The 19,551-nt window shown below is 32.8% G+C and overlaps 1 protein-coding gene across 9 annotated transcripts in view; it reads right to left on the bottom strand.

Annotated features, from left to right (window-relative positions):
• Pka-C1 (Protein kinase, cAMP-dependent, catalytic subunit 1) overlaps positions 1-19,551 on the bottom strand; it is a 131,485-nt gene that overhangs the window by 50,206 nt on the left and 61,728 nt on the right. For 7 of the 9 annotated variants that reach the window (XM_014243205.3, XM_014243204.3, XM_014243197.3 and 4 more), the window contains exon 3: positions 2,507-2,793. The gene's annotated coding sequence lies outside the window, so the exon portion shown is untranslated. Of the gene's footprint in view, positions 1-1,868; positions 2,040-2,104; positions 2,354-2,409; positions 2,794-19,551 lie in introns of those variants that run through there. The other 2 variants (XR_011395235.1, XM_070106595.1) reach the window with 2 other exon arrangements.

Here is a 19,551-nt window from a genome sequence, read left to right as displayed (position 1 = left end):
GATTACCATCTTTTCCTGTCCATGGCGAACGCGCTTATTGGTGAGAAGTTAGCCTCAAGAGAGGCCTGTGAAAATTGGCTCTCCGAGTTTTTTGCCAATAGGGACGCAGCCTTCTACGAGAGGGGTATAATGAAGTTGGCATCTCGTTGGCAACAAGTTTATGAACAAAACGGAACATATTTGACTTAAATCGGATAAATGCACACAAAGTTATCATCTTTTGAAAAATCAATAAAAAACCGAACGAACTTTTTACTTTACCTAATATTAAAACAATTACAAGGTAGCTCTAATGAAAAAACTGTTTTAAGACAAAGGAATAAACTAATAATAAATGAACTTGAAAACACAGTAGAAACAATTGCATTGTCAAAAGTAGGGACATTTAATACATTAATTTTAGATATGGCAGAAAAAAAAGAAAAAATAAACGAAGAAAAAATTAATGTATCAATATCAGATCTTATGGATGTATCAGATTTCAAAATTGCACAAAAAAACAATTTAATAGTTATTTACATTAATTATCCAAAAGTAAAAAACATATGTAAATTATTTAAAGCAATAGCTGTCGCACAAAGCGATGGAAAATTATTTATTGAAAATGAAATAATAAAATGTCAAGATAAATTGTATTCCGTAAAACTTTGTAAAAATGAATTGAATAATGCATTTTGTATGATAAAAGCAAATAATACATGTTTGTCTGATATTTTAAATAATAAGCATGCTAATTGTACAAAAATTAATGAAAAAAATAACATAATAAACGGAGTTTATTTGGTAACTTTTCAAGATAATGTAACAATTGATAGTAAAATATATGAAAACCCAACAGGAAAAATCATTAATCATTTAAAATAAGGAAAATTTAAAACATTTTTTATAAAAGAATATATTGAAACAAAAATGTAGATTTGAGATTAAACAACTTCAATATACTTACACCATTAAAACGGGAAATAAACAATAATCCCATTTGGTGGTCAATTACTATTATAGCGTTAATGACATTATTGGTTTATTTTGTTTATAAATTTTTTATATACATTACTTCTCAAAATTCAATTAAAAAATTCTAAAGAAAAAGAAGAAAAATTATTGAGGTTGTCAAATCAAATCAACCACTTAACAGCATTATATTCGAAGACGGGACGCTTCGACTTAGAGGTGGGGGAGTTAACTCTAGGCAATAACAATCGCCAATCACTATTTGTAAACAGATTTCGGTATAAAATTCTTAATAATAACTAAATCGCAATCCAATAGACTCAAGGTTAAAGAATTTCATCTAATAATGAAATTCATATTAAATAAACAATAATAAATAGTAAAAATAGGCTTTAGTGTAAAATAAGGGAGGCTTTTTCTGTAAGAAGGCGGTTCCGTAAGCATGTCTGAATAAAGTTGAAGTAACGGCTTAATTTGTTTTCTTTTTAAAAACATTTCGCGGCCGGGCTAAAAAATAAGTTGCATACATTGTCAAGGCCGGTCGAGCTCTAATGTTGAGTCACCAACTGTTGAGAACTTCTATTACACCGATGAGGAATCGCTATTGGAGCAGTTTACTTGCACCCAAAGTGTGATAGAAGAAGAATAACAAGAGGAAGAACGAGAATAAGAAGCAGAATTATTTGAAAACTATGAATCCGGCGAATAAATTTAGCTATTGTCTTTTTTATTACACCGGCTTCATTTTTACCAACCCTTATGAATGATACTATTTTGCAGTAGTTTTAAAACAAATAGAATCACAGCAGGCCCCTTTTTAAAGCGTTATATCTCCAAAATGGTGGCTCTTAGGAAAAAACTATTAATATATATTTTGTAGAGAATTCTGTTCATAGGTAATTTTGCGAAAAACTCACGGTTTTCGTCTCTTTTGTACTACTATTCCTTTGGTTTGTTTTAGATACGCTTGCTGTGTGGATTTTCCGATGATGTTGCGGGAGTGATATTTTGGTAAATGTTTTGCCTCTTCATACACTGGTACCCCGCTATACTAATACTATTTTCGATTGGATTAACACTACCCTCCACTGAAAAATATCGGTAAACATTTGGTAAAGTAGACGTCGAGTAGAATACACTTCAGATTAACTACCTCATCTACTTTTATCCGAAAATTTCTTATCCCTTTGTCCGTGTATTTAGCCCTTATTTTCAGAGATGTATACAATTACAGAAAATTCGTTAATTATTTGGTATATTCCTGTTGCCGCTATTTTATTCAAAAAATACTGAATAGTCTTAGGCGGTTGCTTGAATTCGACATATTTGTACCATAAAAAGGTGGTGTCAATACATAATACAGCTGTACAGTCGCACTTATAGTCCAACATTGTTCGTTCGCCTATGATCAAAACAAAATCCAATAAAGACTATAGGTATATAATGAATATGATTTACCTTAACTTTATAATTCGTTTTAGAATTTGAGTAATTTCTTTTCTATTAAGTATTCCAGCCAACATTATGCAATAGCATTTTTAATGAATTAATTAACTTACGTTTTATTAATTTCTTTTATTAGATGTGTATGTATATGATTCGTCACATATTAGTTTTGAATTCTCAATGTATAATGGATAATAATAATGGATATTATTTTTTTTTACTTATGATAAACTTTAATTGCAACACATTTTTCCTTATACATTTAAATTTTTTTGTTTCGTCCTCCAGTGTTCAAAAGCACGCGAATACTTCATATTATAATTGTAGCGGCATCACAGTGCTGCTTCCTATGAAATGATATTCCTATATTTGATACTGTGGGTTTACAATTTGTGGCTGCAAATAAACATAAAATCGTTATCAATAAACTTCACGTAAGAGTTTGGTAAAAATTTAACTTATTAATTTTTTTTTAAATATAAACATGTACATATATAACTAAACATACTCTATATATTTATGTTAAAAAAAAAAAATTTTATATTTAAAGAACAAATTATATTTAAGAAAGGCTATATTTAAGTAAAATATTTTCAAATTTGATGATGCTCTAAAAATTATATGTACTTTCAAATACCTTTGTGTTGAAATCCCCTAATACATCAAATGAATTCTGATATAAATTTCACAATAAGCTACCATCATTTAATCATACAATTTGTAAACACAAACAATAACATTTTATTTAGAATTTTTGACTACCATTTTAAAAGTTTAAGTTTAAAAATATTTTTATTCCGTCATACGTCATATTTTTAAAAATCAAAATTTTTAGTTTCTAGTATTCTTAGTATAGCCCACAAAACCCCATTTAACAAAAACCTATAAAGTGGCATAACTAAATTAAGATGCAAACTATTATTTGTTCGAAAGCTTAATACTTTTTTAAAGTGGGCCACGCCCTCGAATAGGTTTAATGTACATATCTTCCAAGCCACTGAAGCTATCTCAACCAAGCTCGCTGGAAGAGGTCTTTTTAGCATTTCTTTATACACTGTGAAAATGGGAAAAAATCAGATAATAACCACGCCCACTACCCATATAACGGTTATGTTCAAAATTACTAAAAGTTCGATAACTTACTGAATAAAAGAGCCACAATCATTAAATTTCATAGCCAGGATAGCAGGGAAGGGCTTTTTTGGAGAATAAAACAAAAAATGTTATAATTATCGAGTTTATGGAAAGAATCAAGATATTTTAAGAGAATTTACAAAACGTAACAACCGTAACTTAACACCCAAATGCGTATTTATTCAGTCGATAGTGTGATATAAATCTGTAAAGTAAGCATGTATACAAACATACAAGTAAATGCAACCCAAATTTCACATGCGACTCCTCTGGTGCATCAAGTGGATTACTGTGATCTTTTAATATATTCCTTTTATTTTTTTTCGTTGCTTTTTTTCTTCAAATAAAATAAAAGCTGAAATAGCGGAACTCAATGTAAACTTTTGTAGACTTCATTCAGCATTTCAAATCTATAAAACGCTTGCTAATTTATTCATTTGCAAATTTTGTCACATTAGTAAACAACTGATTCGAATATTGGTTTTGCATATGTTCGAAAAGACGCAAATCCAATCAGATTCTGTGACACCATTCCAAATCAGAATTGGTTTGCAATTCTGACAACTACGCAAATCTGGATTCCACAACACCCCTGAACAATTGATTTACATCACACGATCTATTCTTCATTTTATTAAAAAACAATTTAAAGCAACGCAGATAAAATACAGATACTTCCAATAGGACAATGACGTACGTTATTGTTTACGTGCCTCATCAGCTTCATTCTCCTCTCCAATCTCCTTAATAGAACACATCTCTAAAAATTATACAAAAATAATATTTTTTTAATGAAAAATAAATTAAAAGCTGTTCTAAAGACCCAAGGTGGACCCCCGAGTGATCGCACTATGTTTCCTCAAATTTTCGGAAAGGAGATCGCTAGACAAAATAAGACATGTATCCGTTATATGAACGACATTTTAATCTTCGGTACATCCTTAGCAGAGTATTTGAATAATAACACTAATAATAACATTATTAATAATAATAACCCATCTTTTACATTCCTCCCGCCCAACCGACGCGAGGGACGGAAACCGCATACGTTCGGAATTAGCCGCGCCATGAGACGAGACCAAAAGAGTTTTTTAAGCGTCGAGATCTAAAACTGCGGAGCTACAGAAACAATAATTTCAACAGCTAAGATTTAAATTACGTTATAATTAATTGTTACGATTTTATTTATTAAGAGAAAGCTATATAGGATCTTTAATTTTGAAAAGTGAGTTGAATGCTTCGTTAAGTTCAAAATTTGATCTCAACGATTTTAACAATAAAGGTCTAAACTCATAAACCTCGAAAAGCGAACCGGGATATTAAATTTAATTTCAGACAAGAGAAAAGAACTGTAAACTGTTCCATTCAGAATTTTTACTAAGAATATTTCGCGAAGCATTTTTCTACGAGTAGTAGGTGTGGATAGATTTATAAGTTTTAAGCAGCGAGTGTATACTTGTATGGAGGTATACTTAGCCTAGTATCCCATCTGAAATGCCCTAAGGCGAAAAATAAAAATGGTTTTTTAACAGACTTGTCAGAATGGATTAGATAACTAGGGTTCTATACCACTTAGCCATATACAATATAGGCCTAACCAAAGTTGTAAAAGTTTTAGTAACATACAGATCTCTAAATTCTTTAGACCAACGTTTAACAAAACTGAGAACACCTTTTGCAAACAAAATCATGGTATCAATATGAAGACTAAAAGTAAGCTTAGAGTCCATAGTAACTCTCGAACCCACAATGTTAACAACTTGCTTTAATCTACAATTTTTTATTACATTACATAAGGAGAAAGGTGCACTGATCTACGGGAAAAGCACATCGTCTTAACACTCTAGGTTTACGGGACCCGTCAATTTGATGGAACTCAAACTTTATAATGAAATATCTCGAAAACCGCTCAATCGATTTCAACCGGTTTGCATCGTAAATTAATCATTTATTCTAAAGAATTTATACATACAGTTTCCTCCCCCTATACCTTCTACTTTTTAAGATTCATATGTGGTATACCTATCTCTACGGACCCGTTGTTGTTGTTGTAGCGGCAGAATTCTGCCGAGTTGACAGTCCTTGGCCGGAATAAATCCGGGTCCGTTCTGGTTACGTAGACACGACATGTCGGCTACCGTCAAATTGACGGGTTAGCTGATTACGTAAACAATCCTCGCTTGTGAAATTATATCTCCAATAGCAAATATAAGACTTTACTGATTACCCTTTTCTAGAAATCATGAGTAAAACACGAGATATAATATAACCTAAAAAAAACTAAGCCCACTGAAACTGCAGAAATAGAAGGATCCTCAGGTAATGAAGAGGAAAACTTTTTCAATATACGTCGTAACAAGAAAAGGGCACGCATTATTTCTAGTTCTGACACCGTGGGTGAGACTGAAAGCAGGGAAATATATAAGTAGGCTGCCTGTTCATACTATATTAAAGGATATCGCAGGGCCTACTGGTTACGCAAAAAGAAATATTATGTCGGGTTGTGTAACTAGTGCCTTTGAATTCATAATTGACGCTAATATTATGAAACATGTATAAATATATATTAAATATAGTGTGAAAGCAGGGTGTTTTCGATGATCTCTTTAAGTTTTTTATAATATTTGGATATTGTATTGTAGAGTGTACCGGATCAAAAATATCCAGAAGGGAATTTATATTTTCTTTAGCTGGAGAAAACAAGGAGAACATTCGTCACAGTTCAGACGTTTCAGATCAGACACACTCAACAGTGCGAAAAAGTTGCCAAGTGGGCTATTGTAATAAAAAATAAAAGCAGTAATTGCTGTATGTATTGTAAAAATATCGTATGCGGAAAATTCACAAAAGAAATTCAATACATACGTAAAAAATGTCCTCGATAAACATGATTATGTAGCCTTAATATTATTATCATTTCCGTAATAACTTAAAATAATATTTTGACTTATTAATATTTTATTTTTACGTAAAGCCTTGTGTTTTTAAACTCAGATTTAGTTTGAATAAATTGATTTTTTTTTTGAATATATACGTTTCTTCTTTCTTTTTTGAGATTCAATGGCAAGTTATTTCTATCACACCAAGCAACGAAATATAATATAATAGTTTGCGTCCGATTTCAACAGACACCTTTCATCATATAATAAAAAATTTGATATCGATAATAAATAAGAATAGAATCGGTTCTAGATGACTAAATTGCGGAACTTCATTTAATTTAATCTGAAGGAGTATCATTAAATATCAATATTATCAAGGTAAGAAGATACCAAGAAATCTTGGCGGAAAGATTTTCTTTATTGAAGGCTTTGCTAAAGTCAGTATATTTATTTAATATCTGTATGCTTATGTTCCCTAAAGCCCAGTCATTTTTAACTCTTTACGAACACCAAACTAAGAAGAAATTAATGGAGAAATCGAAAGTTAATAGTCAGCGATAATAACTTTAAAAGTTTAGGTATAACTGATAGGTTTGAAATACTCCTATAGTTTTCAATGTAACATATACCCTAAATCCATTTTTATGCAAAGGGATTATATGTAATATACCTTGTTTAAGGGAGGAATTAAATATCCTTGTCAAAGTCAAGTGGATATATTTGGCACTATTTTTGAGAAAGCATGAAGGTATCACATCTGGACCGTAATTAAAAGATGAATTGAAAGTATTCGAACAAGGCACATTCTGATAATAGAACAAATTTTGGGAGAATTAGTACAGTAGTTGATTTGAAAAATTCTGGAAACATGTTAGAAATAAAGCGATTGTCAGATGGCATGATATATTTATATTTCATCGTGAACGGAAATTTGGAAATCCTGTGTTTGGAGTTACAATGTTATTTTTTTTGTTTAGGTCTGAATTCTGTCGACGCGATGCAGAATATTTAGAATAGTCCACAAACCAACTTTTAACATGTATCATGTTTTAGCGCTGAGTATGCGGTCGAATTTTGCAGGGCGTGTTCGCGCATACTATAGTATAGTAAAAATTTATTTGCGCGGCGTGACATTGTAGTTTTGGATGATATAGTATAGTATAGAAACAAAATGCAAGGTTTTAGTTTTGAGTGAAACTTGGTTGGAAAACCATCGACATTGTAACATAAAAAGGATTCCTATTATATCGCAATTTAAACGGCAAAAAATTCGCGAAGGAGGTGTAGCTATCTATGAAAATATGTGGAGTACACAATCATTGCAAGCTGCAAAACACGAAATATATGTCTAATCTAACTAAACGGTAGAATTCGTCGATTAGCTGCTGTAAGTGATGGAATGCGTGATATTGGCGCTGCTGATATTATTATCAATGGACAAAAAGCTCTTTTAGTTTCAGTTTATTTTCCTCCAGGCGTATCGTTACAAGACATAAAAAGATTTTTTGAAATAAATTTTATGGGATACAGCGCAAAAGCAACAATATTTGAAGTTGCAAATAAAATGAAATTGTCGAACATTCCAATAATTAAGGGAGGTGACTTTAACGTTATTTACAAAACGAAGGACAGGAAATTTTAGATTTTATGTTTGACACTTGGGGTTTGCAAATTAACAACAACACAACGGAAGCAAGGACAAAAAATAAAACATATTTTTATGAGAAGATTATACAGCTTGAAAACTTAACCGTTAATAAGTGTAACAAACGGACGGTCAATAATTGACCATGTAACGTAATATTAATATTTCTGTAAATTATATTATATATATATGTAAATTTATATATATATTTTTTTTTTTTTTGTGAAATAAAAACACACAATAACCGTATAAAATTGTTTTATTTAAGTAAATTACATAATAATTTATATTTTATAACTAAAATTGCAAATTTATTTCCTTTTTATTATTATTATTATAAAGGGTGTTTTTAGAGGTATAGAACTTTAAATTGCAATAAAAGAACGATGGATTATTCGATTGACATGAATTTTATTTATCCGAAATATAATCTTGTGGCATTACATTTATGACTACGGATGTAGTCTAATCTGGACGTCCAATTTTCGATGACTTTTTCCAACATTTGTGGCCGTATATCGGCCATAACACGGCGAATGTCTTCCAAATGGTTAAGCGTTTGTGGCTTATGCGCATAGACCAACCTTTATATAACCCCACAGAAAGTAGTCTAGCGGTGTTAAATCACAATATCTTGCAGGCCAATTCACAGGTCCAAAACGGGAAATTAGGCCGTCACCAAACGTGCCTTTCAATAAGTCAATTGTGGCACGAGCTGTGTGACATGTTGCGCCGTCTTGTTGGAACCCCAGCTCCTAGACATCATGGTTGTTCAATTCAGGAATGAAAAAGTTAGTAATCATGGCTCTATACCGATCACCATTGACTGTAACGTTCTGGCCACCATCGTTTTTGAAGAAGTACGGACCAATAAGCGCACCAAACAGTCAGTTTTTCTGGATGTAACGGTGTTTCGACATACACTTGAGGATGAGCTTCACTTCAAATGCGTCAGTTTTGTTTGTTGACGTAGCCATTCAACCAGAAGTGCGCTTCATCGCATCATACGATAAAATGACCGTAGTGCGCATTACGTATTCCGCAGAGAACCATTATTCTCGAAATAAAATTGCACTATTTGCAAGCGTTGTTCAGGCGTGAGTCTATTCATGATGAATTACCATACCAAACTGAGAATAAATCACTTGACAGCTGTTAATTCGCCATCTTGAACAGTAGTGCCAACTTAAAGTTCTATACCTCGAAAAAAAAGCACCCGTTACGTAAACTTACCACTACAAACTTATTCAATCATAATTCTGTATACGACAAGGCGAGCAGCAGCAGGGGCAGTAAAACTCTTGCAGCCGAACTACGGACACATGTGTTCGTTGTTCGTAATTTACTCGCGTACAACGCAAAACTGATACATGGTTTTAATTGTTGGTTTGTAAACAGAAAGAATATTTTTTAATGATTAAAAACTCGAGTTTTCTGTTTTTTTAATTTATAACTCTTTCGGATTTATAATTTTACTTTTATTACCAATTACTTACATATGTACTTTTCAAATAAATGCGTATAAATCAAGAACCACGGATTTGTACTTTTATTACCAACTACTATTGCAACATACTTTTCAAATAAATGCGTAATAGTTTGATTAAAATGAGAGACACTCAATTCAATATCGCCATTGTTATCAGGTCATGTTACAGTAGAAAGTTCCCTATTCAACTTTTCAAACGAAAATATGAGGTTTTGACCAAGTTTCTGTAAAAACTCTTCTGTTATTCTGTATATGAAAATTACCATTAATAGGTACTATTAAGCACAAATCAATTAATTTGGTATTAAGACCTCTAACAATTTGATAATAAATACTCAGCGAATTTCTACCTCTCAATTTTTTATTTCCGTGGCTTTTGGTATTTTAATAATTTTTTCCTTAGCAAGATTTCTTAATTTCGGCACAAATTCGCGTACAAAAGCTCCAGGTAGCCAGAAAGAGCTATCTAAAACCTTTTTAAAGGTTTCAAGAAAAACGTCTCTTTTAAACGATGATATATTTCTATAGTAACTGAAGTTAAACCTACGGATATCTATATCATCAATTCTTAAACGTGACGAAACTTAAGACTTCATGTCATGTAGTCAACCGAAGTAGCTTTGGCAAATTTAGAAATTAATACAGTTTTTAGATGATATTACCACCAAATTTTTGACAGATGCTGCTGAGTTGTTAGAGGGAATATCTTGAATAGCCAGACGTTAGATAGAGCTTTCGGCGAATTGAGCTCTTTGGATTTTGACGGTTTATACCCTTGAGGGCAAGGTGAAAAAAGATTTATAAGGTAAATCAAGGAGAAGTTATCTTCTGAACAGAAACAATAGCTATTGCTTCGTCGGAAGGCCATTTATGCTTAAGGGTAGGCTTTGAAGATTCGTGAGAATCATTTAGGCACTTAAAAGAAATAAATAAAATTAAAAAAAATAAATAAATTTGAACAATTGTTCGTAATGCCTAAATTTTTCTGTGAGAAATCGACCGATTTCTTTGAAGCCAGTCTGTTTTTAAACAGTAAATATTTAATGTTACAATTGGAAAATTACACGACATAATAATAAAACAATAAAAATTTAAAGAAGATTATATAAAAAAATAAGTAAAACAAAATTGAATACTAATTAATAATAATAATTACAATTAAAAACGGACGTAATAAAAATTTCAATTGTCAATCACAACAGTTTAAACAAAAACAATTTAGCGTCCAAGAATTCGGATTTCCTTAGCTAAATAATTACAACAAAAGAACTAGTACCGAAAAAATCATTTATTCCAATTTGTAGTTTATGTAAAATAAAAGTGGTGTACTTCAGACGGATGACTAAACACATTGAAAAGATATCAACCTCAGGTTACGAGGGTATTTAAATTTAAGCGAATATAAATTTATAACAGATATCAAAACAACAAAATTAACTCAATTTTTCAAATAAAAGAAGCTAACGACAATACATCGATAGACGCACGAATAGTCTACTTTCAGGAAGAATACTTGTGACACCAAATTTTTAGTTTTGAACAAAATCGTTAGCAGAATTCGCTTACAAATGATGGATGTTGAAGAAAAATGCTTACAGCGAAAAATAATCGGCTCCATTCCTGTTGTCGTTTCCAAGTATTTGTCGTTGTTTCGTCGCTTCGTTTCTATATTCGTATTCTTGAAGTATATCGTAACAATAAGGAAAAGTGATCAAAATTTTAAATTAAAATTAAGAAAATTTGATAACGCCCAATAGCGCCATTATATCGGACGTTGTTATTTGATATATGATGATGATTAAAGAATATAATAACAGTAACAGAAACTCCGAAAACCACTAACGAAATTATCCATGTACACACCTACGCAAACAGTAAACTTTCTTATGTTGTTTTTATGGATAAGTTCTCAAAATATTGGCTGCGTTCGAGCTACGTATTGATTGCAGCAGTACAGTAACTATGTTTTTTATCTGATGATACTCTGCTGATATGCAGACAAAAATTTAGTGATGCCGATTATTTGCATAAATTGCCAGCAAAAAGTGACAGTAGAACGTGATGCTGTTGCAACTGTTGTCACAAATTCTTGCAAAACGCGATACTTTGACAAATTTGCAACACTGCTGTCGTGATTGCTATCTTGAACGCACCCATTTTCTTCAACAATTTCTAGCTAGCAGAGGTAAGGTAAACAAAAACAAGTAAGGAAGGGCTAAGTTCGGATGTAACCGAACATTTTATACTCTCGCAAAGTCAAATGGTATACTCGTTTGAGATTTCTTTGTGGATTGGCTGATATTTTCGGTAGAAGGTCAACTATAGGCACTGGGGTCCACATATTTAGTACTTAGGGGCTTGAACAGTTTTGGTTCGATTTAGACAATTTTTGGTCACAAGGTGGCATACTTTAAACGTATTATTCACGCAAAGTTTTACCCCGATATAATCATTGTTGCTTGATATGCATAGTGGAAAGTGAAAAAATCAGATGGAATTGAAAATGGTGTTATATGGGAAATAGGCGTTGTTGTAGTCCGATTATAGCATTAGCGGTTTAAAAGATATGCATATTAAACCTATTAGAGGCGGGACCACGCCCACTTTAAAAAAAATTTTAACTGCAGATGCCCCTCCCTAATGTGATACTGTGTACTAAATAACAGTCTTGTATCTTATTTCAGAGCTTAGTTATGGCAATTTATTTGTTTTTGATTAATGGCGTTTTGTGGGCGTGGCAGTAATCCGATTGCTCCCATCTGCAATACCAACCGTCTCACGGTACCAAGAAACATGTCTACCAAGTTTCATAAAGATATCTCAATTTTTACTCAAGTTAGAGCTTGTACGGACGGACAGACAGTCACCCGGATTTCAACTCGTCTCTTCATCCTGATCATTTATATATATATAACCCTATATCTAACTCGATTAGTTTTAGGTGATACAAACAACCGTTCGGTGAACAAAACTATTATACTCTGTAGTAACAGGTTGCGAGAGTATAAAAATAGAAATTCAAACTTGAAACCATTTTAGGTAACACCAATAATAACACTACTCAACAAATATGAAGAAAAAATTTGCAACTGATGTGCTAAGAGGTCTGTGGGGTATTTGTGGTGAGATAGATCCTCGTTACGGGTTCTAAAAATGGTTACTTTAGTTTCTGATGCCAGTAAATTCCACTGTAGTAATATTTAATCTATTAGCTCAACCTGGTCCTTGGACAAGCAAACGTCTCTTAATAGGTAGTTTAACTTAGATTGTGGTCCTGTCCTTTTTTTCGTTGTTTTCAAAAGAATAGGTAGCGTTCACGTAAAAAGCTCTAAACTAAAAACACTTGTTCTCTTTTGCCAACAGTAATTACAACTGACTCATCTCAGCGACGTGAAAGAGACCAATTTTAAAACAAAAGCGGGACCTCCACAACAAGCAGTAGCCTAGCAGTTCAATTTAAACGTGAAATGTATTTAGATTTGATTGGGCGTAGGCAAAGTATATTTCTATGCTAATATATTAATTTACATAAACTTTCTGGACTACTGGTGGTGGTTTGACCCATTCACCCCTTGACTACAACACTTCTAAAATGTGAACTTTTCGGGTTTTGGCGTTTTAAACACTAGCTCCCAATTTTATTATGAACACAAGTTTCTTTACATGCTGTAATTAATTATAACGTGATTTTATTAAAAAAATCATAACTTAAAAAATTCTACATGTTAGGAAATTTTTACTCATTTTTGGTTTTGGCATACCCAAAATTATCAACAAACAGCCTCTACATCACAGTCGCAAAATGACTAGTGTAATTATGATCCTAGTATAGTCCCAACGGCATACATACATAGGTCTGACACCAATAATAACTAAAACACACATAAACCTATTAAAAGGACCAAGAAATAACATTAATATCCGATCTTATTAAATATGCTTTTAATATTAATGAATTAGTCGAAAGGAATATTACTGTCCATTGCCAGTGCAGTCAAAAAACATTCATGCATAATACGGAAACGTTCCTATCTCATTGTCAGATTCAAAATGGAAAAGACGTAACAATTATGTAAATGTGTTGTTATTTTGTTATATTTTCTGAATCATTTCCGACTACTAAAGAACATATAGAATGTTATCTAGCAAGAGTTTAACATGTATGAACGCAACAATCAGATGATATACGCTTGTTAATTAAGAACAATATTTATTTAAATCATTGAATTATTTTGAACATCAATTTTTCAATCGTTAACTTCATTTTCGCCTGGAGTCTGAAAGTTAATAAATGTAACTAATATTTTATGGTTACTAAAATACTATGTTAACAATTCTATATATTTAATATATCTAGTAGAAATTACTTGGATAGTAAATTATCTAGTGGTTGGTAAATTTCTATCATTTTTCAATTCAAAATTAAATACTTCTCTCAGGTATTCAGTAAGTGCAGCAGACTCCTCTATTTAAAAATTTGTATTGAAATCACCCGATATAATAATAGGTACTCACGAGTATATTTCTCGAGAACACAAAATTTCCAAAAAATCCTTGATATAATTTTTAAACTCTTGCAACAAGTTGCTACGGAGTATAATAGTTTTTTTCACCTAACGGTTGTTTGAATAACCTAAAAATAAATAGATATAGAGTTATATATATATAATATGTAGGAGATTTAATGTATATATCTCCAAAACCATTCAAGCTATATCGCCCAAATTTGCGCAGGGCAAATCCTTTTGACAGTTCTTACAACATCCTCTCTGTTAATAACATGTAGTAATGCCGAAATTAGATAAAATCGGGTCAATACTACTCCTATCTCCCATATATCTAATATTTTTAATCTTCCGTGGGCTTTATACCGTATACCATATATCGGTCAATATGTAAGATATCTTAGCAAAAATATCTGAACATATTGGATATAGGTACTATAATTTATTGCCGAAAATATGTTTTTTTTTCGTTATTCTAACAAACCTTATGCCGAATATGTCGGTCAACGTGGAAGTTATATATTTATAAAATAACATGAAAATAAGTTATCGACTATACCTGAACAATGTCAAAAGTTAATGCAACAATTCCAGACCTTTCTTTGCTCAAAATATTAGGTCAAGTAAAAAGTTCGTTCGGTTTTTATCTAAGAGATGGCGTTATTGTCCATAGTACTAGTGTTACGTGTCGCATCATGTCATACTATACGGCGCTGAAAACGTGTTTATTCGCGCTAAAAGTTTGTCTTTGACAGTTTTTCGATTGATTTACTCAGTTCGTTGTGAGCGCTCATCAAAGATGGACACCAACAAAGAGAAAATTCGCTATATTTTACAATTTTTCTTCGATCAAAGCGAAAAAACAGCCAAAGCGGCTGAAAACATTAATTTAATTTATGGGCCCGATACTGTAAACGAACGTGTAGCACAAAAGTGATTTGCTAGGTTCCGTTCCGGTAATTTCGATGTCAAAGAGAAATAGTGGAAACAGACCGTCAAGTCAGCACTTATTTAATTGCTGAGGAACTAAAGATAAGCCAGAAAACCGTTTGGAACCATTTGCATAACCTTGGACTCAAAAAGGAGCTCGATGTTTGGGTGTCACACGAATTAACTCAAAAAACATGATGGACCGAATTTCCATATGCAAATCGCTGCAGAATCGCAACAAAATCGACCTGTTTCTGAAGCGGATTGTGACTGGCGATGAAAAATGGGTCACTTACGACAACATCAAGCGCAAACGGTCGTGGTCAAAGCTCGGGGAAGCGGACCAGATAATGGCCAAGACCGAATTGACGGCCAGGAAGGTTTTGTTGTGTGTTTGATGGGATTGGCAAGGAATCATCTACTACGATCTGCTCCCATATGGCCAAACGCTCAATTCGGCCCTCTAGTGCCAACAACTGGACCGCTTGAAGGCAGCACTCATCCAGAAGAGGCCATCTGTGATCAACAGAGGCCGAATTGTGTTCCATCAGGACAACGCCAGGCCACACACGTCTTTGGTGACTCGCCAGAAGCTCCTTGAGCTCGGATGGGAGGTTCTAATGCATCCACCTTATAGTCCGGACCTGGCACCAAGTGATAACCATCTTTTCCTGTCCATGGCGAACGCGCTTAATGGTGAGAAATTGGAATCAAGAGAGGCCTGTGAAAATTGGCTCTCCGAGTTTTTTGGCAATAGGGACGCAGTCTTCTACGAGAGGGGTATAATGAAGTTGGCATCTCGTTGGCAAAAAGTTTACGAACAAAACGGCGCATATTTGACTTAAATCGGATAAATGTACACAAAGTTATCATCTTTTGAAAAATCAATAAAAAACCGAACGAACTTTTTACTTTACCTAATACATCCTGTATAGTGATTTCCGACTTTCCAGCTGATTTAAACCGATCAGGTTGGTCAAAATGTGTAATAATTTAATGAATATAAGTGGACAAGTTTTCTTAAAAATTATAAAATTATATTAATGGTTTCAAGAAAAACAAATATTTTTACCAGGATTAGAACATGATCATTGTTTGCACCACAAATACGTGTTTACCACTTGCTCTACATTAGGAGCTACAACTTTGCTTGCTTATTGTTATTTCTTTATGTATAGAAGATGCTGAAGAATAAGCGTTTGGTTTAATGTTGTTGTTGTTCTCATGATGCTTGGAATTTTCATTGTAATTTACATACAAGTGGATATTTGTATAAAGTTTGACAGTCATTCTATCTAGTTTATGTGTTTGTGATTGGTGATGCGTACATAAAAATGTACTTACATATCGTTCATTTACATGAATAGTGTCATAACTCAAACAACACGATATAAAAGTTAAGTATGCAGAAAGAACGAGATATTTTCTGTTACAACGCTATTGATGAAAAGATAATTAAATTTTTCGTGCTGCTAAATTTCTTGTAACCCGTATTATATTGCTTGAGCCCGTATTGTTGATAAAATTATAATCGTCGAATAAAGTACATATTTGGTTTTATGACTTTGTATTTGAAAAAATACGAGCTGTGTAAAAGTAAGAACTTTGTATTAAAGGTAAATTGGTTACTATTTAATATAATTGTATCGATGGCAATGTACAACAAGTCTTATTTCATCTGCATTATCGAAAGGCTGTGACGATTCCACAATGACAATGTCGACAGCAATGACGAAGCACAAAAGAGATCAGCCGCCGCTGTACTTAACCAAAGTTATGATATATTTTCCGAAGAGGATTCTTCTGTTCAAATAGTAAAACGAAGAAGATTTAGAGCAGTCCCTAATAGAGAGAGCAACTAAACGAATGCTAACAAGTAAGGAGAGGCTAAGTTCGGATGTAACCGAACATTTTATACTCTCGCAAAGTCAAATGGTATACTCGTTTGAGATTTATTTGTGGATTGGCTGATATTTTCGGTAGAAGGTCAACTATAGGCACTGGGGTCCACATATTTAGTACTTAGGGGTTTGAACAGTTTTGGTTCGATTTTGGCCGCAAGTTGGTATACTTTAATTGCATTATTCACGCAAAGTTTTACGCGGATACAATCATTTTTGCTTGATTTGCATAGTGGAAAGTGAAATAATCAAGTGGTATTTAAAATGGTGTCATATGGAAAATAGGCGTGGTTGTAATCCGATTTCGCCCATTTTCGCACTATGACATAGAAACATGAAACGAACGTTACGCACCGAATTTGGTTGAAATCGGTTAAGCAGATCTCAAGATATGGGTTTTCACCTAAAAGTATGCTGTGCCACGCCCACTGTCTAATTTTGAACGCGGTTGCTATAACGCCAATTTATACCATCTCAGAGATAAAATTTAATGTCTCTGGCGTGTTTAGTGCTTGATTTATCGCGCTTTTAGTAGTTTTTAACAGTAACGTTATATGGGGAGTGGGCGGAGTTGCCACCCGATTTCAACTATTTTCACACCGTCAATAGAAGTGCTGAAAACATTTGCTTCTAGTGAATTTTGTTATTATAGCATTAGCGGTTTAGGAGACATGCACACAAAAAAAAGTTTTAACTGCAGATGCCCCTCCCTAATGTGATCCTGTGTACCAAATAACCGTCTTGTATCTTATTGCGGAGCTTAGTTATGGCAAGTTATTTGTTTTTGATTAATGGCGTTTTGTGGGCGTGGCAGTGGTCCGATTACGCCCATCTTCAATACCAACCGTCTCACGATACCAAGAAACATGTCTACCAAGTTTCATAAAGATATCTCAATTTTTACTCAAGTTAGAGCTTGCACGGACGGACAGACGGACGGACGGACAGACAGTCACCCGGATTTCAACTCGTCTCTTCATCCTGATCATTTATATATATATAACCCTATATCTAACTCGATTAGTTTTAGGTGATACAAACAACCGTTAGGTGAACAAAACTATTATACTCTGTAGCAACAGGTTGCGAGAGTATAAAAAGTGCTCCAATTAGCACCACTAAATCATTCACTACAATAATTACATCAAGCAGAAGAAGTAAATATAATTTAGTCCAAGAATAAGCAAAATACAATAACTGACTTAACTTACCACTCTTAAATTGGGATTACAAATAATAAAATAGAAAATATTAATGAATTAATTAAAGAGAATCTTATTTCGCGGTTATATCAAGAGTTTTACAATAATTTGTAATAAAATAATTGTGTTATGGTTTATTGCAATGAATTTAGTTGAATTATATTTTTAGCGATTTACTTTTTTCTCAGCTTTATATTTTTCACAAATAGCGTCATAATTCAAAGTGAAAGACGTTTATGTCCAAGAAAAAGCTTTAGTACACTCTATTTGGTTTACTTATGCTCAGAATTTTATTTAATATATTACATGCCAATATTCATTAAACTTACGGTGTTTTTCTATATTTAGGGAAAATTTAAAAAAAATATCTGTTTTAATTAGGAAACAGCGCTACTAGAGATTTGTGTTAAAGTTTCTATGCGTTTCTTAAGGCTCAGTTGACAATTCTAACCGAAACTCTAGTGTACGTTTGAACGTATGCAATGGCCTTATCAGTTGCACGGTGCATATGCGTTAGTATTGAAGTTTCGGTAGCCGTGACTTGCTGAAAGCGATATCCGAGCGGAACGAATTTTTACATTGAGTTACAATATTTTTTAATTTAAAAAAGGAACTTAACTTATACTCAACTTATAAGATTTTTTTTAACGCGAGGACAATGCACCTATAAACAGGTAAACATTGAAATAGTTGCTTTTATTGGGTAGTCAATTGAGAACTAATATCCCTTATTTAATTGAGCCTATTTGCAGATGTTTACAATTCAAAAATTTAAGAACTACTTAGTTACATTTCTTTAAGTATTTATATATTAATATATTAAAAATGATGTTGAGTCTTTTTAAATTTTCCAATATTAACACCGGTATTCAGTAATTTCTATAAACATTATCGATTTAAAAATCTTTTTTTTTTTTATTTTAAATATTTGGTTCAATGCTGACAATTAATTAAAGATGTAAACTCGGGGATGTTGTTCGAGTTTGTCATTATGCTGAGATTAATAGCAACACGGATTGCAAAAAAACTGTTACATAGGGTGATCCATTTCGAGGTTTAATACTTTTTAAAGAAAATAAAACACAGAAAACTCAAATTTAATGGGAAATGTTTATTATCATTCGAAAGAACATTATTTGGCATTTCTTTTTTCGATGCCTCGTTCGAACATTTTGTCTGATAACTGGCAAATGGCACGCGTGATGTTTTGCTCCAAGGCCTAAATCGAAGCGAGATTATCCGCATAGACTTTAAACTTTAAATATCTTCACAGGGAAAAGTTTAACGGTGTAATATCATACGACCTTGGTGGCCAATCGACCGGCCTAAAACGTGAAATTATCTGCTCACGGAAGTGTTCTCTCAACAAATTAATGCGATGTGTGGGAAGAGGCGCCGTCTTGTTAAAACAAAATGTCGCCGAGATCACGAGCTTTAATTTCAGGCATCAAATAGTTGGGTATTAT

The sequence above is a fragment of the Bactrocera oleae genome, chromosome 3 (genome assembly GCF_042242935.1).
Source record: "Bactrocera oleae isolate idBacOlea1 chromosome 3, idBacOlea1, whole genome shotgun sequence".
NCBI lineage: Eukaryota > Metazoa > Arthropoda > Insecta > Diptera > Tephritidae > Bactrocera > Bactrocera oleae.
Note: the sequence above shows the minus strand (reverse complement) of the source record. Positions and strands in the feature narration are given on the sequence as shown.